The following is a 26,322-nucleotide window of genomic DNA, read 5'->3' on the forward strand; positions in this document are numbered from 1 at the left end:
AAGAATACTTTTAAAGGACAATTATGGATAGAGATTTCAAGACAAGGCCTAAGGCCTAAGTCTCTAATTGTAACTTCCAAAACTTTAGCACTTCAAAAGATCTCAAAACATGTTATTGGTGGAATTAGTACTTGAACAAAAGTGTAAATATGCAGCTGCTTCAATCAAAATGGAATGCAACAACCAATCAATGAGCTAGTGACTATGAAACCCAGTATCCTTGCCGCTGTATGAAAAAGAAAGTAGAAACTGAACTTAAAGCAACTTAAAGACTGAAAGCAAAGCAACTAATTCATCACACTACTTCAACTCTTCTGATCCTTTACCCTTCAACTCAATCTACCTTATGGGAAGCAATCATGAACAAGTTAAACAATATGATATCTAAATTGCAAGAAATTAAATTGCATAAAGGAAACTAATCACACTACTTCAACTCTTCTGATCCTTTACCCTTCAACTCAATCTACCTTATGGGAAGCAATCATGAACAAGTTAAGCAATATGATATCTAAATTGCAAGAAATTAAATTGCATAAAGGAAACTAATCACACTACATCAACTCTTCTGATCCTTTACCCTTCAGCTTAATCTACCTTATGGGAAGCAATCATGAACAAGTTAAGCAATATGATATCTAAATTGCAGGAAAGTAAATGAGCAAAACAAAACTGATTGAAATAACAATGCTGGAATTAGAACTCAAAAAAAAAAAAACAGCAGAAGGACAAGATGATTCCGTCATGTCATTAGTCATTAAAAAGCTATGTGCATTACTAACCTACAATCAACCGGTTGAACACACTTGCATGAATTAAAATTGCATGAATGAAAAATCTAATCTATCAAACTTGAAAGCAATCAAATGACATAATGAAATCAAAGCAAAATTACAAAATGAAATCTACTCTACCTTACATTCTAATATGCTCCATGAAATCTACTTCACATCTCCTTCCATGTTGAGAACATCAAAGCTTTATTCAAATTCTTCAATATTACAAAGTACAACAAAGCTCTCCAAAGCTTTCAAAAGCCATCAAGGAAGAACTACAAACTCCAAGCTAAAGAACTCACAAGCTAAAAGACTAACAAGCTAAGCTCCCAAATGAAGGAGAGAGATCTCCTATTTATACAAAAAGATGAGAAGCCATCTCATTAATGAGAATCCATGAATCTCTCCCTCTACCTCTAGAGTCCTAATCAAAATAGGAACTGATAAGACACATGTCTTCTTAGAGTTACAATACAATTAGGAGATGTGACACATATCCTCATGATCCCATGATTCTTTCCACTCAAATTCGAATTTGGCCTTAGAGTGCCACATAAGAGTCTTCTAGAAGCCTCCTTTCAACCTACACATGTCAACAATCTCAACTCATTTGTTAGGTATAAGCATATGCACATTATTTTCTAATGTTTAACCACAAATTCACTTAAAAGGCTTAGAAATAATAAAGATTGGAAAAACATAAATGTGGCCCAATGATAATGAAAGTGGGATGAATGTGGTGACATAGTAGTGAAATGGAGGTGATATAATGGACATAATAGTGAAAGTGTAATGGAAATGAATGACATTTTCAAGACTCAACAGGTGGGTTGACCATGGACAACACATTGAAGCCACAAGTAAAGAATAACACCACGAAGATGAAGAAGGACATAGGAAAATGGTGTGAGTTTCATAAGAGCCCTAAACTCATAACATAAATGAGTGTCGCACCAAGCAGTCACTAGTGGCTGAGCTGAAAGCTTTAGAGTTTGATGCATGTTCTGACTCAAAGTCGAAACCTGGCAAGGGAAAGCAGATTATCGATGCAAGCCCAACACCATCGTTGCCACCACCAAGGTACAGAAGATTGAGCCTAATGATCCAGAGGAGAGGGAACGTCTCTTCAACTCACATATGTTCAACAAGTACTTCAACAAGATTGATTTAAAGCCCCACTATCACCAGTTTCTAATAGAACCCACAAATGTATGGAAGATCACCTTCAAATCCAAGAAGGGCCTTTTTGAATGGTTGGTTATGCCCTTCGGGTTGACAAATTCCCTTACAACTTTTATGAGGCTGATGGATGACATCTTGTGACCCTTCACCAACTCGTTTGTGATTGTATATCTAGACGACATCCTCATCTTCAACAATAGTTGGTAATAACACTTGCAACATATTCAACAAGTCCTTAAAACCCTGTGGCAACACAAGCTATGTGCCAACTTGGATAAATTCACCTTTGGCATGAACCAGGTCCAATATCTAGGTTACATCATTGATGAGCAAGGCATGCATGGATCCGGCTAAGATCCAAGTTATTCAGGATTGCCCAACCCCGACCACTCTAATACAGCTTTTCACATTTATGGGAATTGCCAATTTCTATAGAAGGTTCGTGTTGGGCTTCTCTTATATCACTTGGCCTTTGAGTCAAGTCACCAAGGGCAGAGCGAAAGCAAAGTTTTTATGGTTTGAGTCCCAACATAAGGTGTTCGTTGGGTTGAAGCACCACCTTTGCTCCGCACCGTGCTCACATTTCCAAACCTGCAACAACCATTTGAAATTGAGGCAGATGCCTCTAACTATGTTATTGGTGCATTCCTTACCCAACAAGGGCATCCAATGGCCTTTCACAGTGAAACACTCTCTTATACAATTCATAAATACCCCACTTGTGATAAAGAGATGTATTCCATCATGTAGGCTTGTTGACAGTGGAAACATTACATTCTAGGGAAGGAGACAATCATCCACAAAGATCACCAACCTCTTCAGTTTATATAGACACAAGGGAAGTTTCAGAACAACCGTCATCAGAAATGGTCCACATACAACAACATTTCATATGAACATTAAGTACAAGCAGAGCAACATGAATAATGTTATAGATTGCCTTAGTCGGGCCCCTGTTGTGGCACTGACCACTGTCCTCGACTCTTGTGTGCATGAGACTTCTAGATGGTTGCAACTTTACAAAAATGATCCTAAATTTGCCATCACATACAAGATGGTCATGGAGGGCAAGCAAGTTCCATATTTCCACCTCTAGGATGCACTATTATGCCACATAAGACACCTTTGTGTTCCTTTAAGCAAGCGTGCCAAGATTATTTGGGAGGTGCATGATAGTCGAGTCGCAAGTCACTTTGGAGTAGAAATGATAGTGGCAATTCTACATAAGCATTTTTATTGGCCAAATCTCTAACAAGATGTTGGAAAATATATTAGATCTTACATTGCCAGTGTTACCGCCAAACCAACTATTAAGAATCAAGGCCTGTATACTCCTTTGTTTACTCTTAGTCGGCCCTAGGAATCCATCTCCATGGACTATATGTTTAACATTCTTTCTACTAAGCATGGTAACAACTGTGTATTTGTGGTCGTTGACAGATTTTCTAAGATGGCCATATTGGTTGCCTGTAGTAGAGTATCACAGTAGAAACCACTACCAAACTCTTCTTTGAACGAGTATGGGTACATTTCAGGGTCCCACAGACCATTATATCAGATTGGGATAGCAAGTTCCTCAACACATTTTGATTGAGCCTCTCTTCATTATTGGACCAAGCTCTCCAGGTCGATTGCATTTCACCCCTAGACTGATGGCCATATAGAGGTTGTCAACAGGATGATTGTGGACATACTACGCATGTACAACTCTAAACATTCGCGAACATGGGATGAGAGTCTTCCCTATGTGCAACACAGATACAACAAAGCTCTCCATAGCTCGATTGACCACAGGCCATTTCAAGTGGGTCCAGACTTTCAACCATTATGTCCCCTTGATGTTTGCACTGCCTTTTGCAACTACACAGGAAGAATCTGCCCATGTTTAGTCTGAAGCTGATAAAGACACTAGGTTCATTGAGCACATTCAACACATCCGCCAACAAGTTCATGACATCTTGAATAAAGCCAATGCCAAGTACAAACAACGAAACGATTAACATCGGGTGCCACATAAGTTTCAGGTGGGCGACAAAGTTTGGTTACAACTGCAAAAAATGCCTTGTCGGAACCCATCAGAAGATTCGACCACTCTGATACGGGCCTTACACCATCACCAAGGTTGTGGGAGACAACACTTTCGAGTTCAATATCCCCCCATTCCTTGGCTTGCACCCCGTATTCAATGTGGGTCGCCTTCAGCCATACTTCCCACCATTATTAGACACATCAGAAATTGTCAAGCAACTAACGCCGACAAAGCTCAACCCAAATTGCATTGAATAGGTCATAACTGATCGAAGCATGGACACATAGATCAAGAACACTCGCAAATAGAGGACCCAATAGTATCAAGTTGTCAAAGTCATCCAACTCCAAAATTAGGGCAATTGGCTCATCAGGGACCATGTTCAACAGAAGTTTCCCCATCTCATGGAGGCACTCAATGAAATGGGGACCATTGCTTCCTAAGGGAGGAGGAATGATCCAGGTGGATATTGGTGGCCACCCACCTATTCCACTTGGACCCTCAACACTGTTTCTTTCAGTTTCCTTAATTCTAGCACAACTTTATATTTTTGGCAGTTTTTCGAGTCCTAAACTTCTGAAGCCATTTTGAGGTCCTTTTCTCGGAAAATGGAGAGACCAGAAAGTGCCAAAAATTATTTAGTAGATTCTTTTTTCTCCCCTTTCGTGGAGATCTTCGAAACAAGGTATTATGATGGTCAAACAGAGATCGTATGCCAAAGTTACGACCCTAGGAAGTTGGCAGTCCAACTTACCCCAACAGGGCCCAAAACCATTGGCGCTTCATCTCTTAGGGTTAGGGTTTCACACTTCTTGTTTATGATAAAAATATCTCTAGGCCTCATTGTAACACGGTTCAAGAGGCATGTAGTTGTCACATCTCTTTTTATAGATAAGTTACCATCGCCTGAGCTAGTTTGTTTCCATTTTGCATGTAAACAATTTTCTGTATTTGTTATTCATGAATTGAATTTTAGTTTTCATTATAGGTCTGTGTTACGTTTAAGTTTGTATTTCATTTCATGCCTACATAAATTTGGATCAAGTACCCAATTTGGAGAATTGGGGTCAAAACCTTTCAAATCTGATTTGAGGAAATAAATGATAATTTTTAGGGATAAATATTTGTCATTAAGTGCCACAACCCTCTTTGTTATTCTACACCTAAAGACCTTTCCAACGGTTCAAGAATCGTATCAATTGAAGTTCATACACAAAAGTTATGCCTCTCAGAAGTTGACTTACCGTGATTAACTACCATAATTTGGGAGGATGGAACGTTCACCCCCATTACTCATGGAAAATGGGATATGCACATGGCCATATGAATAAGGCTCTAGAAAGCTCAAGTTATAACTAATATGTAGGGTTGATTGGGTCAAATTTAACGACTAGTTGGCTATCGGCTGTGTTATAACTAAGCCACTGGGAGGAAAAGGGGTTTGATTCTATTCGAGTGCATTTTGTTGCATAATAGAGCAGAGTAGCTAAGAGTGGATAGCGAAAGGACATAATAGAGAGGGTTTGTGTATTATAGCAACCCATGGGCCACAAATTTCACTCTTTTGTATTTGCATCATTTCTATTCAGGGAAAAAGAAAGCAAAGAAATGTCACCTTCCAGTTATGTTTTCTCTCAAAAGGGTCTCCCAAGTCATATCTTAGTGTTATTATCATTTATGAGTTATTGTTTTTACCCATTCTCTCTCTCTCTCTCTCTCTCTCTATATATATATATATATATATGTATATATATATATATATATATATATATATATATATATATCTATATATATATATATATATATATATATAGATATATATATATATATATATATATATATATATATATATATATATATATATATATATATATATATATATATATATTACATGCATAAATAACGAATAATAGATCTGGAATGTAAACGAATTTACCCTTCATGGTATAGATTCATAATTATTCTAGTAGATCCATCGTAACAAATTGTCTTGTGGATATCCACAATAGCTTATAGATCATATTGGTACTAAAGCAGGTTTCTTTAGGTATATTGTTAGGATTTGCAATGGATCAAATCAGTTTAAGTAGAAAGTTATAAAACCCCAACAATGACCGACAAATCTATCTTTTATAACCCTCAAGATTAGACATATAAGAGATTTCACAAGGGTCGAAGAGTAGGTTGTAGATATCAATCATAATATGAGCCTCCTTATGGCAACTCTACCAAACAAGCTTGGAATTGGTGAAGACGAAGGTTCCAACTAATAGGTTAGATCAAAGGGGAAATTGAGGGATTGGGAAGAACTAAAGAAGGAGTCTAAGAAACAACAACCCAATTCAAGTGTCATGAACCATTCACAGTCCCTGTTCAATATAGAAGTGAAGATTAGCATCAAGTCATATCAAGGTGAAATTGATACTTTGAAATTAAATCACTACTAGTAGGAATTAGGGGCTTATGTTAGTGTTCACCACATAGAGGAGAAACATAAAATTCTATTTGTTTGTTTGAAACTAGATGGTTATGTTGCGACTGAGTGGGAAAGCCACAAATAAATCCTAAGGTTGAAGGGGGATACATAGTTACTAAGTGGGAGGATTGTAAAACTCTCGTAAAGTCTGAATTCTACCCTATAAGTCTGGAAAGGACCAATGGATTTGGTGGTATTACTTCAAGAAGAGACTGGGCTAGAGTGTATAGGTGTACACAACCAAATTTAGTAATATGGCTATAAGGCATGTTATTCAAACCCAAAGCAATGGAATAAAGGGTAGTCAAGTGGTTCAAACCAGAAGTAACACCAGGAAGCTTCCAAGGAGGGGGCGAAGAAGTGGAAAGGGGAAAGGACAAAAAAATAGCAGCCACAACACATTGGTGCATAGACCCTAGGAACCATTATAACAATGATGGTCACACAGAGGAAAAGTGTTGGAAATTACATCTAGAGCTCAACCTGAAGAACTAAAAGAAAGATGCAAAGAAGAAAAATCTCACAGAAACATATTCGAGCAATCAGGTGGAAAGCAACTTGGACATAGATAAGAAAATTGTATATACATCAATGCAAAAAGGAGAAAATTTGAGTATCCTTCAACAATATGCAGAGGAGAAGGAGATGACCAAACTATTCCATATAAAGATATAGGTCAAGAAGACAAAATTTAATACATTGTTCAGCTTGGGATTATAGGTGAATCTCATTGCACCGGAGTTGGTCAACACACAAGGATTTGAGGTTCGAGATCATCCTATCCCATGTCCATTGGGGTGCATAAATAAAGATGTATAAATGAAGGTAACAAAGCAATGTAAAATAAAATTTGTTATTAGTGTTGATTTTATTGATGAAGTAGAATTGGATGTAGTTCCACTTTATGTATGTGGCATTATGTTTGGGAGTCTCTATATGTACATATGAGATGCAATCTTCATGTGGAGAGTCAACCAGTAACACCTCATTAAGAACATAAAATCTTTCACCATCAACATGGACAAGGGTAAGTCTAAATTCCACTGGTAAGTGCCAAACAATCCGAGAAATTGATCAGTTTTAGCAAGAATTATGCTTTACTATTTTAAAAAGAAACTATGTTTGTATAAGATCCAATGAGAGCAAAGTCATCCTTGTAGGGGTGTATTAAGGAATAGAGACAAAACTTGGAAGAATTGTTACAAACATGCAAGGGAGTGTTCTAGGGGCCAAAAGGGCTACCACCCAAGAGGGAAAGGGAGCATGAGGTCTGATCTGATTTAGAATATTAGATTGTTGTGCTAAGATCCTCCTCAGGTTAGAAATAAAATGCTTTCATTGTGCTTAAGGATTCATGAATTTTTGCAAGTGAAATGATGAGTTTTTATGTTAATTTTATGAGAAATTTAACATAAATAAGAGATTGAACAACAACATAAACATGTAGAAAACATCATCAAAATGCATTACAACAAGAACATGATAAAGGAGTTCACCCCTCTTGGGCTACGTCTCCTTGGTCCAGCTTCCAATGGCTTGGGCCTCTCTATTATGCTCAAAAGTGTAAAAATATTTGTTTACAATGCTCAAATGCTTTTGAAACCTACTCCAATGAGTCCAAAATGTCCAAAAATGGCTATCTAACCTCTTTTTGCATCCAATTTGGTGGAAAACTAAAGAAGTTATGACCTCTCCTAGTTTTCCCATTATTCGTTCCACAAATTGCTCCAAATTCAGCATGATCCTACAAATTAGCTCCAAAAAGTGCTAATTGAGTGAAAATTTCACCGTGCGGTGGTCCATAATCTGTCGGTACCAACTGCCCCATCGCAAATCGCAATCGGCGAGAACCGGCAAGCTTATGGTTTGTGAACGCAGCAAGGCGATGTGCGATTGCGATATGGCAGACCCAACGGAACTATTAACCGGAACTCATAAACTTATCGCATCTGGGATCCTTTCGCAATTCGTAATCAGCAGAGTACCGACAGTCTTATATATGTGAGACTCTGTTTTCTACGGTGTGCGATTGCGATCTGTGATTGCGATTATCACATCACAACCCTTCCTTGCTCGGGGCCCGATCGTCGCATCGCAATTGCCGGGGTTGATTCTTTAATGCCTTTCCACTTGCCCTGTTGCGATGTGCGATTGCGATTATCGCATCACACCCTGGCTTGTTCCGAGGCCGATTTTTAACGCCGACCCACCTGCGACATGCGATTTGCAAAATGCAGGGGCAAATGGCGCCTGCCACTTGGCGCTTCCCCATTCGCTAAATAACCCTACGACACCATCTTTTCCTACCATATGTCCAAGTCAAACTTGAAATTTTACTTGCTCTAACTTCTTCATACGAGCTCAAATTCGAGTGTCATTCACACCGTTGGAATCAGGATGATGAGCTCTTCGATTTGAAGCTAAGTTTATAGAGATTCTGACACTTTGAGTTTTGAGCCTAATTTTGAGCACCTAATCACTCCTCCCCACTAGAAGCCTTTTGGACCCCAAAAGGATCACTTTCAATTGTCCAGCAGGTGAGGGTATAGTTCCCTCACCTTTCCAATCTCGATCCATTTATCACTGAGTTGGAACTTGTGATCTACATGATGCTTATCGTGCCTTGTTGTGTACTTTCCTTTGCCCTTTTCAAGTTGTTCTTGCACTATTTGATGTACCATTTGGAGTCGTTCAATGAACTCTGGCTTTGTCCATGTTACTATCAGTAGCAACATCCTTCTTACCAAGATGATACAATACATTATGATGCAAATGGTAAACAAATTCCTCCACTTGATTCCTTTGACTTAAGCTTGAATGTACATCTTGAAAGTATGTATTCTTCTGAACATAAATTTCATGTAAAATAAAATGATGCTCGAGGAAAGTAGTTATACAAACTATAAGACTAGAAAGTACATCAACAAACTTGTTGCTTATACCTTTCTTATACCTTTTGACCGAATGGAATAATAGAAGAAAACCCATCCAATGGAAGTGTCTTTATGGATGCAACTTAAACACTTCACCATTGAAAAATTATGAATGAAAATAAATGGGCTTACCACATATCATAAATATTGCGTCCATGACATAGTCGTATACATCAACCTGAAACTTAAATGACTTTTTCAAGTTTAGAAGAGTAAGTATAAAGGCTGAACTGATCTTTTGTTTTAAAGCATCAAATGCCTCTCGTTGTTTGCCTCCCCACTGGAAGACCTTTTGCACAACTGCCAACGAATGCAAATGAGCTACAATAGAAGAAAAATTAACAAAATATCTCCTCCAACATTGGGCTTCTCCCAAAAAACCTCTTATCCAAATGACTATCTTGAGCCTGCCTGCATAAATTGCGAGCAGAGAAAAGGCATCTGCGACTTCACGAGGATGTATAATTCTTTCACCTATGTCGGCAGGAATGGAGTCAATACCACCACAGACTGTTATGGCCAAGCAGACTACTGGAACGGAGCCCAGAGTGACAGATCTGCAGCTTCCACAGATCCCACTCGCTGGAATTATAGTATCGCGCTTGGAAGAACCAATTTCATGGCTCAAGTACATCAAATAAGTTTTATCCAACATATACTTTGACATCTTTAGAAACAAATGTTCTTGACTGATGACATCAAGTATTTTTCTTACATGCATGATATGTTCATAATGAAATTGTCTGAAAATGAAAATTTCATCCAAGTAGACTATCATGTTTAGAAATGGCTTCAATACGTCTTGCTTCATATGCAGGAAAGTAGTAGAAGCATGGCAAAGACCGAAAAGAATAATAATTCATTCAAACAAACCTTGCTTGGTTTTGAATGTCATCTTCCAAATATCTCCTTCAACAACTCTACTTTGATGAAAACCACTTCTTGAATCCCATTCAATGAAATGCTTACCATTCTTCTTGGGCGCTAAAATAAGAGGTGCACCATAGGGTGAAGGAGAAGGTCGAATGATCCTTTTACTCAACAATCCCTAGATTTGCATCTTAATTTCCATGCTTTTCATTACTGACATCCCATACATGCAAATGTTAAGAAGAAGACACTTTTGTTGCAATTGTATCTCATGTTGGATTCCTCTCTTGGGAGGTAATCCCTTTGGTTCCTGAAACATCTCGTCATATTGGTTAACTACGTCAACCAATTCAGATTTCAAATTTGAATCACAACCTTTAAAAGCTTCATTATCAACATCATCCTTGGGTTTGATCATTAGAAGCACAAAATTCTTGCTCGAATTCACTAGTCTTTTCATCTGCCCTGCATTAACAAGCAAAATATTTATTTTCTTGCTATGATCTCTCACAATATATTCTACTCCACCTTTGAATAAATGATATTTGTTTTCATGTCTATGGAAGATATCTTTTCTGTCATAAAGGTATGGGCTGCCCAAAACTATGCCACAGATATCTAACGACACAATGTCAAGCTCCACTTCATCTATGAAATTTGCAGTAATAGCGAATCTCAGTTTACACTTTCTAGTAACCTGCAATTGCGCATTGTCACACACCCATCCAAGTGGATATGGTTTATGATGTGGAACAGTTTCCAAGTTTAAAATTTTGACAATGTTTTCAGAGATAAGATTGGCTTGAGAGCCACTATCAAAAATCGTATCAATCTTTTTTATGTTTTGAGATCACCCTTATGTGAAAAAGTTCTATTCTCCTCTTTTTTTTTTGGGAGTTTCATTTTGTGAGTTTGAAGAACTAATGCTAGCAATAGATTATTTTCCTTTTAACCCCATGGTTGTGATTTTAGTTTCATCACCCGAATCGGATCCCAAATCCTCTTGAATGAAGACAACTGTCTTTTCTTTTCCTTTGTTGTTGAATTTCTTTGGTTTCATTTAGGGATGAAGCTTCCAAAAATGAGCTTCATCGTGACCCTCTCTGGAACAATGTTTACATATTGTTTCCTCTCCTTCCTTTTTAATGGATGCATTTTTCTTTCCCTTGAAACCCTTTTCTTTCTCTTTACCCTTAAATGGCTTTTTACTACCTTCTTCTGGGGTGTTTTTCCCTCTTGCCTCAAGATGAGTGGCTTGCACACACACATCATCTAGATTATTGGGATTAAACATTAAGATAGTATGCCTAAGGTAACTGTGTAAACCCCCTATGTACTTCAGCAATGTGTCCTGTGATTGCAAATCTATACCTAACATTAAAGACCTTTTTTTCTGAATTATTGGGTGCAATCTTGCACATTTTGACGTTTAAGCTATCTAAAGTTATGCCAATTCATGATGGCTTTCTGCATATAAGATAGAGGGTAGATTTGTCTTTTGATTGCAACAATGAAATCATTCCAATAAATTGATATCTTGTCATGTTCTTTAATCTCCTCTTGGGTCTTTGATTCCCACCATACTAGTGCTGGCGCCCTCCATTCTCAAGGAAACTAACTAAATCTTTATGTCATCCTCTTGAAGGTTTTGAATCTTGCAATAGACCTCCAACTGACGAATCCAATTATCAAGCTTCTCTGCATTCACTTCACCATTATACATGGGTAGCTCAAATTTAACATCAAGTTTTAAAAAAGGTGATTTACCAGTTCCTTTTGAAGTATGATGATGAGTATGAGTAAGGGTTGTGTTAGTGGAAGAGGGTGAAGATGCTTGTGAAGAAGAAGATGAAGAAGATGGTGGAGAGGGTGGAGGTTTGTCTCCATTTCCATTACCTCCTTTTCCATTACCTCCTCCTGAAGAGCCTTCTCCTTTGGGAGGTTTGGAACTTTCCCCTTGCAACCTGGTATTCCTCTCTTCATAGAGGACCTTCACCATCTCTGTCATATCAAAGAAAGCCTTTCTGAAGGTCTTCTCATCTTTTGTCATGTTTCTGAAGGTCTTCTCATCTTTTTTCATGTTTGTAGGTTCTCTTTCACGAGACTTTATCTCTGGAGTCTCAACTGCAACTCAAGGTTGAATTGGTGTTGGAGATTGTGGCGACCTTGCTCTCCTTCCCCTTGGCCCAACTTCAGGGCTTCCAACTAGCTTCCCTTCTCCTCTTTTGAGTTTTAACTTTGTAAGCATGACATAAAATTGCAAACAGTTAAATCCTTCTTTCACAAAGCAAACCTAGAACTCTGATACCAAAATGATCTGATTTAGAATATTATATTGTTGTGTTAAGATCCTCCTCAAATTAGAAATAAAATTCTTTCATTGTGCTTAAGGATTCATGATTTTTTGCAAGTGAAATGATGAGTTTTATGTTAAATTTATGAACAATTTAACATAAATAAGAGACTGAATAACACCGTAAACATGTACAAAAAATCATCCAAAACACATTACAACAGGAACATGATAAAGGAGTTCACCCCTCCTAGGCTACGTCTCCTTGGTCCAACTTCCAATGGCTTAGGCCTCTCTATTATGCTCAAAAGTGTAAAAATATGTGTTTACAATGCTCAAATGCTTCTGAAACCTGCTCCAATGAGTCCAGAATGTTTAAAAATGGCCATCTCGCCTCTTTTTGCATCCAATTTGGTGGAAAACTGAAGAAGTTATGACCTCTCATAGTTTTCCCACTATTCGCTCCACAAATTGCTCAAATCCCAGCATGATCCCACACATTAGCCACATAAAGCGCTAACTGAGTGAAAATTTCGTCGCGCGGTGGTCCATAATATGTCGGTAGCAACTGTCCCATCGCAGATCGCAACTAGGGAGAAGCGACGGGCTTATGGTTTGTGAACGTGGTGGGGCGATGTGCAATTGCGATATGGCAGACCCGATAGAACTATTAATCGGAACTCATAAACTTATCACATTCAGGATCCTTTCGCAATTTGCAATCGACGAAGTACCGATGGTCTTATATATGTGAGACTATATTTTTTGCGGTGTGCGATTGTGATTATCGCATCGTAACCCTTCCCTGCTAGGGGCCAATCGTCGCATCGCAACTGTCGGGGCTGATTCTTTAATGCCTTTCTGCCTGCCCTGTTGCGATGTGTGATTGCGATTATCACATCACACCTTGGCTTGTTCTGGGGCCAATTTTTAATGCTGACCCACCTGAGACATGCGATTTACGAAATGCGGGGGCGAATGATGGCCTGCCACTTGGCGCTTCCACATTCGCTGAAGAGCCTTGCCACGTTATCTTTTCCTACCATCTGTCCAAGTCAAACCTGAACTTTGACTTGCTCTAACTTCTTCATACGAGCTCGGATTCGAGTGTCGTTCGCACCATTGGAATCAAGATGACGAGCTCTTCGATCTGAAGCTAAGTCTATAGAGATTATGACACTTTGAGTTTTGAGCCTAATTTTCAGCACTTGATCAAGATCTGATTGTTGCCAAACTCCTCATTACCAAACATTGAGTTGTATAGGAATTCTGTAATAGAAGCAAGCAAGGCAAAGAAGGAGTTATAACAACTACTCCAAGAGCGTGTTATTTGACCAAGTACCTCACCATGCGGGTTACCCATCATAATTGTGCCTAAGAAGGACAATACTTGGTGAATATGCATTGATTATAGGGCATTGAATAAGATTATGCTCAAGAACAAGCACCCCCTACCATGAATAGATGATCTATTAAACCAATTGCAAAAAGCAAAATACTTCACCAAGTTGGACATAAAATCAAGATATCACTAGATTTGATGCAGAGAAGAAGATGGTTGGAAAACCACATTCAAAACCATACAAAGGTTTGTATGAGTGGTTAGCCATGTAATTTGGCCTATGATGTATTGATATACAATGTCGCATAAGAGGAGCACAATTCACATTCGATGCGGGGTCTAGGGACATTTAAGAAGCACCGGTTGTTGGAAAATCTCAAGAAATGTGAGTTTGCATATTAATCTTTTATGTATTTATGATATGTGATTGGTGGATGGGAGCTGAAGATAAATCCTGCCAAGATGGAGGCCATCATGAAGTGGCTAGTGCCTACCAATGTTTTTGAGATCATTAGTTTCGTTGGGGCAACACAACACCTGACGAAATTCATAGCCCTATTTTTAGTAGTAGCCACAACGCTCCACACCATAACAGCTAGTGTGACAAGAGTTTCCAGTAAGGGAAGAATCAACATAAGACCTTTGAATAGTTGAAGAAGAAAATTAGTTAAGTAATGGTTCTTGCATTACCGAACTTGCAACAACCCTTTGAAGTGGAGACAAATGTGAGTGGGTATGTTTTGGGAGTGATGTTGATATAGGGGAAAGGCATGTATGCTACCATTTTAAAGTATTTCATGGGTCGATTCTCAACTACCCTACCTACGACAATAAGCTATATGCCCTGGTACAAGTTATGAAGAAGTAGAAACACTATATTATAGGAAATGGGATAGTCATCCACATATATCACCACCTACTATAATACATGCAGGCCCAAAGTAAGTTATAACAGATTAGGCATTACAAGTGGATGGGGTTTTTACAATAGTTTCATTTAGTATCAAGTGTAAGAAGGGTAGCACAAACAAGTTGGTTTACATGCTTTCAAGACCACCCACATCAAACATCACAACTTTGGGAACTTTTATGCACATGGAGCTTTACACCCATGATGCATACGAAGATGCTATACAGAGGATGAGGAATTCAAGGAGGTGTTTCGACAGTTGCAAAGCCATAGTCATGTGCATGATGTTGACAACATATTTAACTATCATCTCCATAGTGGGATACTCTATAGGCTGGACAATTTAGTTGTTCCTAATGGTGAGTAGCTATAACTAAACAAATAGGCTCACACCTCTAAGGTTGCAAGACATTATGGTGTAGGAAAAATAGTTTCCAACATACAATGGTATGTTATTGACATAGGATGCAATAATATGTAGTTAGGTTCATAGTGGGATGTATGCTTTAATGTACTAGCAAGCATAGTAACATGAAACAAGGTTTGTGTTGAAAAGTGTAACTAGGTTCGGTCTTCGTAATGACATGTGCAATTGTGATTTTATGTAATTGATGTAAAGAAGAAATAAAATTATTTTTGTAATGCTTGAATCATGGGTTTCATGATCAAGGAATTTTATTTATAGTTTAAGGCTCCCATTGTGATCTCTTAGGATTGGTCATAAATTCAAATTGAGTCAATGTCATGTATGAATGACCCTTATTGGGCATGTTACATATGTATGTGAGTCATTGAAAAGAGTAAAAAGATCCTCCAAGACCAAGCTCAAGAACCTCCAGCAAGTCAACCTCAAGATGAAGTGATGAACCTACACCAAAGGACATGTCAGCCTAGATCTCAGTCAAGTCAGCTTATGTACATGGGCAAACCACTATAAATAGGCAACTCAACCTTCATTTGTGGACAAGGAATTTGGTCAAGGTCTGAAGCAAGAAGAAGTGCGAGAAACACATAAGAAGAACCTCCATCCAAGCGAAGAAGAAGAAGGGACTAAAAGCTGAGTTATTTTGGATCTGTTTTAGGGCTATTTTTATATCACACGTGCGAAGGGATCTAGGGTTTCGATCTGCTACAGATAGGATGAATTACAGTCATACCAAAGTATTTAAGATTGGTATCAACAAGGTCTACTTGGAGGGCCGAGTTCACTAAGAAGGAAAGGAAGGCATAGTGAAGGCATAGAAGGACAAATCTCTCCATGATCTCCTCCCTCATGTAACCTAGGGTTTCTGAAGGGAAGGCCGAAAAGTTGCAGAAAGTGCAGGTGAGCCAAATTGCAGTAAAGAAGGACGAGGTTGCAGTAAGAGTGTTGCTAAGATCGAAGTTGAAGTCTAGAAACAAGCTAAAGTATAAAGTTGACTTGGTCTTGGAGGAATCTTGGTCAAGGGTCTTAATAGGTCATGGTCTTGGTATTCATCAATTGAAGTCTCTATAAGAAGAAGAATTCATTGTGGGTTTTCCTCTCAAGTGGGAGAGGTTTTGGCCCTGGCTAATCGCCTACATTCTATGTCTCTTGTCTCTTTATTGTTTATGCATTGGTAGTTGTTTGATGAAGAAGAACACAATAATAATCTAAGTAAAGAAAAGATCATAATCGAGAGAAGTAAAAATCATTCACAAGCAGTTATCATAAGAAGAGAAATCATCAAATTTGATGCCCTAGATTTCTCAACGTTTTGTACCATCCCTTACCCATACCCACTTGTCCTTGGGAAAGCATTTCCATGGACTTCATGGGAAGTTTACCAATCACAAGGAAGGGACATAACTGCTCGTTCATAGTAGTTGACATGTTTAGAAAAATGTGCGTTCTCATGCCCTGTAAAATTACCATCAATGAGCAAGAAGCACAAACTTGTTCTTTGGATAAGTCTGGGAGAATTTTGTGATATGAATGAACATTGTTTCGAATAGGGACAAAGGATTTCTCAATGTATTTTGGGCTACGTTGTGGGAGAATATGGACAGAAAGTTGAAGAGTATGTTGGGTATGTTGTTGGGTTTGCAGGGGGCGGTAGCACCCTGGCATGGGGTCGGAGGCAACGCCTATATATTTTTTTTATGTAGACCCAATAATAGTTGGGTGGACCCAAGGATGGGGGCAGACCCAAAGATGGTGGAAAAGCCTACCCATGGTTTTGTGCATGGGTTTTTCACATGGTTTTGGGCATGATGGTTTTCTTCCCATGGTATTTTGTAGATCCAGTCAAGGGAACTATGGTTATGTTCTAATCCAGGGTTAATGGATTGGGGTTTATGAATGCTTCGACATGTATATATATGTTTTGTAACATTGAAAGGAATATAATGAAAATCAATCTGGTAGTCCCGATTTTGGGATCTAGGGGACAATCTTTGTGTATATTTTTTTTTTGTTCTCACCATTGTTTATTTTTATTTTTGAAGAATTTGTTTGTAGGTAATTTTTCTATAGGGTTAAAACCTACAAAGGTCCATAACATTCCATCCAAAAATAGTTGAGCAAATAGAAGTAGTTAATAGGACTTTGGTGCAACTTTCGAGAGGTTATAATTAGAAGAATCCAAAGAATTGAGATGAAAATATGGAATATATACAACACTCCTATGACAAAGCAATCCACACTTCTTCTAGTAAGTCCAGATTTAAAACTTTCTTTTAATCTTTTCCACCTTCGCCTTTGGATATCACATATGATTAGTAAGTAAGAGTGAGGTATATCACAAGGGATTCCTTAAGGGCATAGAATTTTGTTGACAAGATCAAGTAGATCCATATACAAGTATAGGAGACACTAAAGAAGTCATAGGAAATGTATAAGACCAGGAATGACCAACACATAGTAAAGAAGTTATTCAAGGTAGGAGACAGAGTATGTTTATAATTGATCAAGGATAGGCTACAAGGTCTTGGTAAGAAAATCAAGGCTCTACAATATCATCCTTTCAAGATACTAAAAGAGGTGGAAGATAATGCCTATAGACTTAATCTACCCCCATACATGCACATTTAATCAATGGTGAATGTGATAAAATTGAAGCTCTATGAGCCTTCCATGATGGATCAAGAAGAGGAACAAGTTTTACCTTTTATAGAGGATTTAACACTAGATGCTTGGTGAGAGTTGATAAAGGATACAATTTTCCAAAAGAGTTCCAAAACTATAAGAAAAAGGCAACATGACCTTTGGCAGATTTGGTTGAAAGGACAACTTGTAGGTAAGGCTAAATGATACTCCAGAGATAAGGTAGAGGAAACAAATCCTCAAGTCATTCAGTAAAAGAATTTGGGTACCAAAAACCTCCCAAAATGGGGAGATATGATTCGAATTGGATCCACGGTAGTTTATGGATCATAAGGGCACAAAATAAAGAAGCAAAAAACCAAGCCAACTTTTGTTTCCTTATGGAAGAAGGTAGTTTAGACATTGGAGTGGGGTTAACCATTTACAAATCCATTCCATGACAATAATTAAACATATTTAAATGCATCCCATGATTGATGGGTGTGAATGTTGATGCAAGGAACGAGCAAGGGAATTAAATCCCACATGCCATAACTTCAATATCACGATAGAAGGATTCACAAGTACCAATCGGCTTATATATATTCATGCACATGGATTAGTTTCACTCTAGAAAGTACCACTCATTACGCTATGTGTGGCTCTTGGTAGCCTTGCATATGCTTTATCCAAGTTGGAGGTTCTACCCACCTGCTCTATGGTAGTTGGAATACAAGGGTCCATTGCGAATATGCAAATCATTATTACATGCTTTTTGACCTAGTGATGGTAAATAAAGGGGTTAAGAAGTGTGGAAAAGATTTAAAAGAAGTCTAGCATGTAGGCATAATCATGGCACTCAAATGAAAATGTTGGAAGGAAGATTGGAATGAGAGATGGGTTATTAATCATAGGGAAAAGTATTTAGGTGTGGTGAACTTCAAGGTTCTCGTGCACATACAACAACGAAGTAATACAATTGAAGGAATCACTATCCTTTTTTAGAACTAAAGTTGATAGGGTGTCAAAATATATGGCATTTGACCATAAGGCATTGACACTCCTCCTTTAGATCATATGGCTAATGGATCCTCTCACATTATCTTTGTTGAGGTTAAGAATGAAGCCATGTAAGAAGTTGTGAGATGTCAAAATTGGATGAGGATGTGGGGGAGCCAACAAGAAAAATAAAGTAGAATTTGGCCCTCCTACCATATTTTTTCAGTTTTCTTTTCAAGATAAGTAATGTATTATCAATTCTTTTACTACTACAACAATGTGCAATTATATGCAAAGACATATACCTATCATCTAGGAAGTAGTAGATATAAAATGGGTTAGGCTACAATATTTGGTTAGAAGTATTCTCTAGGACATATACTTATCATCCAGGAGGTAGTAGATATAAAATAGGTTAGCCTACAATCGTTGATTAGAAGCATTCTCTAGTTTTAAGTGGAAGACTTTGGCCAATTTTTGTATTGTAAATTTATGTGATTCAGTGTTAACACATTTTCTAATATAATTATTTTATTTCTACAGTTAAAATAATAATAATAAAAATAAAATTATATATATATATATATATATATAGAGAGAGAGAGAGAGAGAGAGAGAGAGAGAGAGAGAGAGAGAGAGAGAGAGAGAGAGAGAGAGAGAGAGAGAGAGATTTGCTCTTACATAATAAAAATGTAAAGTTAAAATCTCTTTTCTCAATCAATGTGTTTATACTCTACTTTTTGTGACAATATTTTTTCAAAAGTAAAATAAATAAATAGTGATATTATAAAATACGTTGAAAGTGCCTTCTCTTATTGAAATAATGTAAGTTCAATATAAATAGATAAACAATGATAATATATAAAATTAATTAAAAAAGGGTGATAGGTTTAGGGGTTCATCTTTGATCCCAAAGGAAAACATGAAACAAGTTTCAAGTGAGAGTTAGGAGAAGCAACTAACAATCAAGCCAAGGCATTAACTATCTTTCAAGGACTTAAAACTCTTGACTCAAGGAGGATCAAGAGCCTCTTGGTTATAGAATACACCAATTATCATTGGACAGTGCATTACTCTGCCACAACGAAGGACTGTAAATCGGTAAGGCTTATTCTTATAATACGAAAGGAAACAAGGAGGTTTGAGTCAATAAACTTCATCTATGTTCTGAGGGATCAAAATTGCCACACATATCTCTTATCCAATTAAGCTACTCATTTGGATGTGGGAATCTTAACGACAAAAGACAAAATAATGACCTTATCCCATATCTCATAGATCAATTATTAACAACCATAGTTCAAGATCATGATGAAGGGGTTGAGGTAAGATAGGTGGCAAAGTGTATTGAAATTGAAGAGATGGATGCTAACAACCCCAAATTTGTACGTACCTTCACACACTTTATTCGTAGTGAAGGAACATGTTCATATTTGGTTTGGACTTAAATTAGAGATCAAGGGTGGGAATTTTATGAAATTTTATCTAACTTGTTTTTGCCCTGGATTTAGTCTAGCTTGTTTTGTTGGGCTTGGGGAGGACTAAGGATTATGTGGTTTTGAGTTATGATTTCTATTGGACTTGGGCTCTTCCCTAGGTTGTTGGATTTTTTTTTTTTGGATTTAGGTTTGGATAAGTAGAGGTCGTTCACATATTTGGACTGATGTTACTTGAAGTTTATTTCTCAACAAAGCTTGGAAGAACTAGAACATGAAAAAGCTTAACCACCCTGGTTGTTGCTTTTCATCTAAAGCTTTCAACCTATATCGAGCTTTAAGGAGGTAATAGTGGCTTTTGGTAGAGAATGAGGTAGTCATTTCTCATCTATTGAATAAAGTGTTTGGTTATAATGAAACTCAAAATTATGTTCATGTGGAGTTATTTTAGATCATGACATGACAAGGAAAAAAATTGAGAAGGTTGAAGCTAAATTTAGCATGCTTTACTAATTGGTCACAAACCTTTCTAAGACTTCTCGATTTCTAGTATCACATCCAAGGATGCAAATTGGGTCTACCCTATATTTTGCAAAAAGGAAGAAAAATATTCAAACAAGCTTTTGAGCATTTGAAATGTGACATATGGACTAGGATCTCAAGTTTCTAGTAGATTTCAAGCAAGAAGCCAATGGTGGGCATGTATTTTTTTTATTTAGGGGTTGGCTATGAGAGAGAGAGAGAGAGAGAGAGAGAGAGAGAGAGAGAGAGAGAGAGAGAGAGAGAGAGAGAGAGAGAGAGAGAGAGAGAGAGAGTTCCACGTAACCAAACACCCCACCCTCTAGCCCATAAAAAAGGATAAGATATTTTTCAAGGCTCAAGGCCATTCAACAAAAAGACTCAAATCCATTGTAACCACCTGGGATAAATCGAATTCACACACACATACATATATAAGCAAAAATCGAGTACTTTTATATTATCAAAATGGTTGCATCATATTTAACAACATTATGAAAACATACACAATATGCTCGAGTTTCCAGTTATTTGCGTAGATACAAAATAAAATATAGAGTTTACATATATCTCTTGGAAAAATTTCCGAGTTCTTATTGCTACAATATATTTTATAAAAGATGTATAAGATACTGCTAACCTTATCAAACATAAGCTAGCAAAAAATATAATGACTTGTGGCCTCTTATAGCCCCATGTTACTAGGAACTCATTATTTCTCTCTAAATTCCATGTCTTGAAGAAGTTGATGCATTGTATCCTCCTCCTCAATTGTCCTTGATTGGATAATCTTTTATTAGAAGCCCTCGACTGAGCATCTTTATGCAATTTTTTCATTAGGCTCTTTATCATATTCCACTCAAGCTTGAGATTGACAAGTTGATGTTTGATCTAAACCCAAATATTCATAACAACTATAATTTGTGAGATACATTGATGTTCATGATCATGAAATTTAGTAGTGAGAGAGGGTTGTCATGTTTCCGTGAATCTTTTCTTCATGTGCCATGAGAATCCTCCTTAGCTCTTGCAAATCACGATGATCCATGATGGATAGAACACCCCTAAAAGGCTAAAGAGAAACTGTGCACTTATCAATGTAACAAGCCCATAGATATGAACCTAAAAAAATTCAATGAAAGTCGACATATAGCTCAAGGAAAAACCAATTCCCATACAATTGAAAAATATAGTAACAAATCTTGTGACTAGACACCAATAATAGAGAGAAGACCAAGTTTTGAAGTTTGTAACTCACTATCTGAGCACCCAATACACACTTTCGCAAATAATAATAACAATTCCACTATGAGTGAGACAAGAAATACCTATCGAGTCAACATCCAACTCTTGGAAACCAACTAGGCTCAACAAACATAGAGCAAGTGAAGTGACAATAAGATCGACCAACAACTTGATTACCATAGTGAATTCCAAGTAGAGGCCAACTAGATTGACAATAAAAACTCCATGAGACTTAATGGAAAGAGGGTTTGAATCTTGGTATCCTTGTATTGAGCTCAAACTAAGATAGAGACAAATTTATACTCAGTTAGAAAAACTCTTTTGTGTATCGATTTAATAATTATATTAAAATTACCAACTATTATTAATAATAAAATCAACACTTCCAAAACTAATCTCAACCACTAAAATAATGCATAAACCCTAAACCTTAATGTAAAAAACAAGATAATTTTTTTTTTCATGAGCTTAATGAAAACACTCACTTATCCTCCACTATATAATTAAAAACATAAATGATAAAATCAAGACTTCCAAAACTAATCTCAATCACTAAAATAATGCATAAACCCTAAACCCTAATATCAAAGATTTTTTTTATGAGATTAATGAAAACACTGGCTTATCATCCTCTATATAATTAAAAACATAAATAAAAAAATAAAAAAACAAAAAAACTTCCGAAACTAATCTCAACTACTAAAATAATGCATAAACCCTAAACTCAATAAAATGATTTTTTTTATGAGATTAATAAAAACACTCACTTATCATCTCTATAATTAAAAACATAAATAATCATAATGATTAAATATGTATGAAAATGAGAAAAACAATATTTATAACATGTACGGTTAAAGATATATAAAAAAAATGAAAGGCCATTCGCATCAATTTGAAACTTATATCATGCCTCCACTTAAAAGGAAAGCGTTGATGAAAACATGGCTACTTGTCTTATTCTTTTCAATGGTATCAAAAGGTATAATAGAGTGGCACAAAAAAGGAAAGATGTCAATCACATGAAACTTATAGCAAGTTGAACACTACACACGTAAGCGAAAACGTGGCTGGCTGTCTTTTTGTCTGCCCCTCTCTTGAAGCAGGTAGTAGGTAGTTGGTAGTATGTTAATGTGTATTAAATGAGTGGGTTGTATTTGTTTATCGTTAAAAAATTGTGTTTAGTTTAATTTTTTGGATTTTTTTGGTGTTTGAATTTGGTGGAAAATTATATATGGATTCAACACTTTAAAATTGAGTCACTTCGATTGTATAAGGGTTACCCATCAAGTTTGTGATTTCAATAGATTTGTGTGAGATTTTAAAAAATTTAGACTTTAAAATCCTATAAAAAACTTCCAAAAAATCTCACTAAAAACAACTCGTATAATTAAATCTTACTAAAAATCCAAACATAAATATATACCTATTAATTTAATTTCCATTAACAAATATATAATTTAATTAGTTTCGAGCGAACTAGCACAAAAATATAAATGGCATACGGTCAACATAGGGGGCTATTGCATGCTTCAAACTAACCCAAAAATATAAATGGCATGCGGTCAACATAAGGGGCTATTGCATGCTTCAAACTAACGTTTAAAATAATAAATTTCACGCCCACCGTTAAGAAGAATGTCTACATTCAACTAGGACTCTTTTTTATTTTATTTTTAATACCGTTAAGCAGAATGTCTGTCAACATTCAACAAGGATTCTCTCTTTATCTTTATTTTTATTTTTAATGCCGTTAAAGGAGAATGTCTACATTCAACCACGACTCTCTTTTTTTATTTTTATTATTGAATATAAGTACATTACGTATACAAGATTTATTTCACTAGGTTTCATAATTTAGTTGTATTACTTGCCAGCTTAAATTTAATTTACTATTTTTTATTATTATATTTTAATGTTATATTTGTTAGTTGTGTTATTAATTTTTGTTAAAGCATATTTTTTAATTTAAGGGTGGTAGAAGTGACATCACAGTGTAATTTTTTTGTTTTCAGAATTATAAGTATGTTTGGGGTTTAAGTTACATTTTAAAAAATGTTATTAAAGTTTATGTTTTGTATTAGGGTTTGAGGCAAATTGTAAATTTGGGAATTTAGGAGGTGATTGTTTTTGGTGATTCTTTGAATATAGTTCACCATTTATATTCAGGATCTCTCCCCTCAGACATAAAGTTAAGTCAGATTTTCAAGCAAATTTATTAGTTGTATCAATATATCCTAAGAAGAAATGTCTCCACGTTCTCAGATCAAACAACTCCAAGGTCGATTTACGGCTAATTTGAGGTCAAGGCTAAATCAAGTTGAACTTTGGTGGCAGGGGCAAAAGGGGTATGTCCCTCCTTCCTTAATGGTGAATTAGAAGACACAAAAATCAAAGAGGAGGAATAATTCCTCATGGTTTAATGTAACATCTTGATGCTTTGTAAATTTTGGTTTTTGTTAGGTCAATATTGATGAATGTACAAGTGGAATACTGTAGATACTGTAGCATTTTGTTTAAAAATTTAAAAGTTATAATTTTGTAAATAATTGTTGATACATACTTCATTATGACTATATCCAGTGATTACAACTTACTTATATAAATCATAAATATTTAAACTGAATTTTAACTTAACATCTTTTAATATAATAGCCATTCTGAAATTTTGTTTTAAAAAAAACTTTTAATTTATAATAAAATATTTAATCATTCAATTAAATTAACTTTATATATATAAATGGGAAAATTTGAAACACAACCAAATTTCTACACATTCCATTTTTTAAATTTAAAGAGATTATCAATAAAATATATATCCTCTAGAATTCACATTCTAGAGGATATATATTTTATTGATAATCTCTTTAAATTTAAAAAATGGAATGTGTAGAAATTTGGTTGTGTTTCAAATTTTCCCATTTATATATATAAAGTTAATTTAATTGAATGATTAAATATTTTATTATAAATTAAAAGTTTTTTTTAAAACAAAATTTCAGAATGGCTATTATATTAAAAGATGTTAAGTTAAAATTCAGTTTAAATATTTATGATTTATATAAGTAAGTTGTAGAGGTAAGCCTTTGATTCTTAGCAAAGAGTTTCAGTTTAGGGAGTATTTTAGCTTTCACTAATTATTCATGTTTTCTAACCCAAATAATTGCCAGATTTTTTCTCCCACACATACCCCAAAGTTAGAGTGAGGCTCGATGGTAAGGTCTCAAGTGTAGTCCTAGTGTTATCGAGCCTATGTATTTATCATACTAACTCATTTGTCTTGTGTTACAAAATTTGGTTGAGTTTAGAGGTCATGTTTTAATTGTCAATTTCCCCTTCTGTATGAGATGTTTATGTAATATTTGATGTAAAGGTGTTGTCTAGAAATATTTTAGGTGGATGATTACTCATAATTATACATCATTAGCTAAATATTTTTAGAACCACTTTGAGGGTGGAAAATATATGTAGATCCCCCTTTGAGTCATTTATTTTATTTTCTAGTGAAAAATGTTAAAATAATTAAGCTCGAAAATTGTCAAAAATAAAAATGAGAGAAAATTAATTTCTCTCCAAGTGGAAAAATTATCAAAATATTAATGAGGCCATCTTTTAAAGTGGAAGAACTCATTTCCAAGGCAAAAATTCCCCTCAAAAATTTTGTTGGGCTAGAAAGAATTATATTCTCAAGGAAATTTAATTTTTGGTCCAGGTTGTTATTTTGAATGAGAGAATTTTGATAATTATATTTTTGAAGGTTCTCCAGTGGTCCAAAACCACCCAGAAGTCAAATTTTGGTCCATCCAACACACCCATCAAGGAGTTCGATTTTTATAGAGATCTATGCAACATTGATCAAGGGATCAAATTATTTTGACAAGGATCAAGCCATGGATCAAGGGAACTAGTTGTTTTTTTCCGCTTGGAGGGGTCTCGTGCTCTCATTTTCTATATAAGGAAGCTATTTGCTCCTCATTTGATATCATGTAATCATCAGAAAATCTTGATTGAGATCTATATCAAGCTTTGTTGGTTGTAATATATATATATATATATATATATATATATATAAAATAAAGCAAAAGCTTTTGGGGTTTATTCATGGTGGTGTTCCTCTTCTGCTTCTTGTGCTAATGTTTTTCTAGATCATGTTCTTGATACTCTATTGAATAATATTTCCATAAGTTATTACCTCATTAGCGAGTGGTTCGATTAACTATTTCCACAGGTATCTTGCATTAGTTATTGGGTTTAGAGAAGCACTCTAAC

The sequence above is a fragment of the Pinus tabuliformis genome, chromosome 8, assembly GCF_031772625.1.
Source record: "Pinus tabuliformis cultivar Carrire ecotype Pingquan chromosome 8, CPIR1, whole genome shotgun sequence".
Lineage (NCBI taxonomy): Eukaryota > Viridiplantae > Streptophyta > Pinopsida > Pinales > Pinaceae > Pinus > Pinus tabuliformis.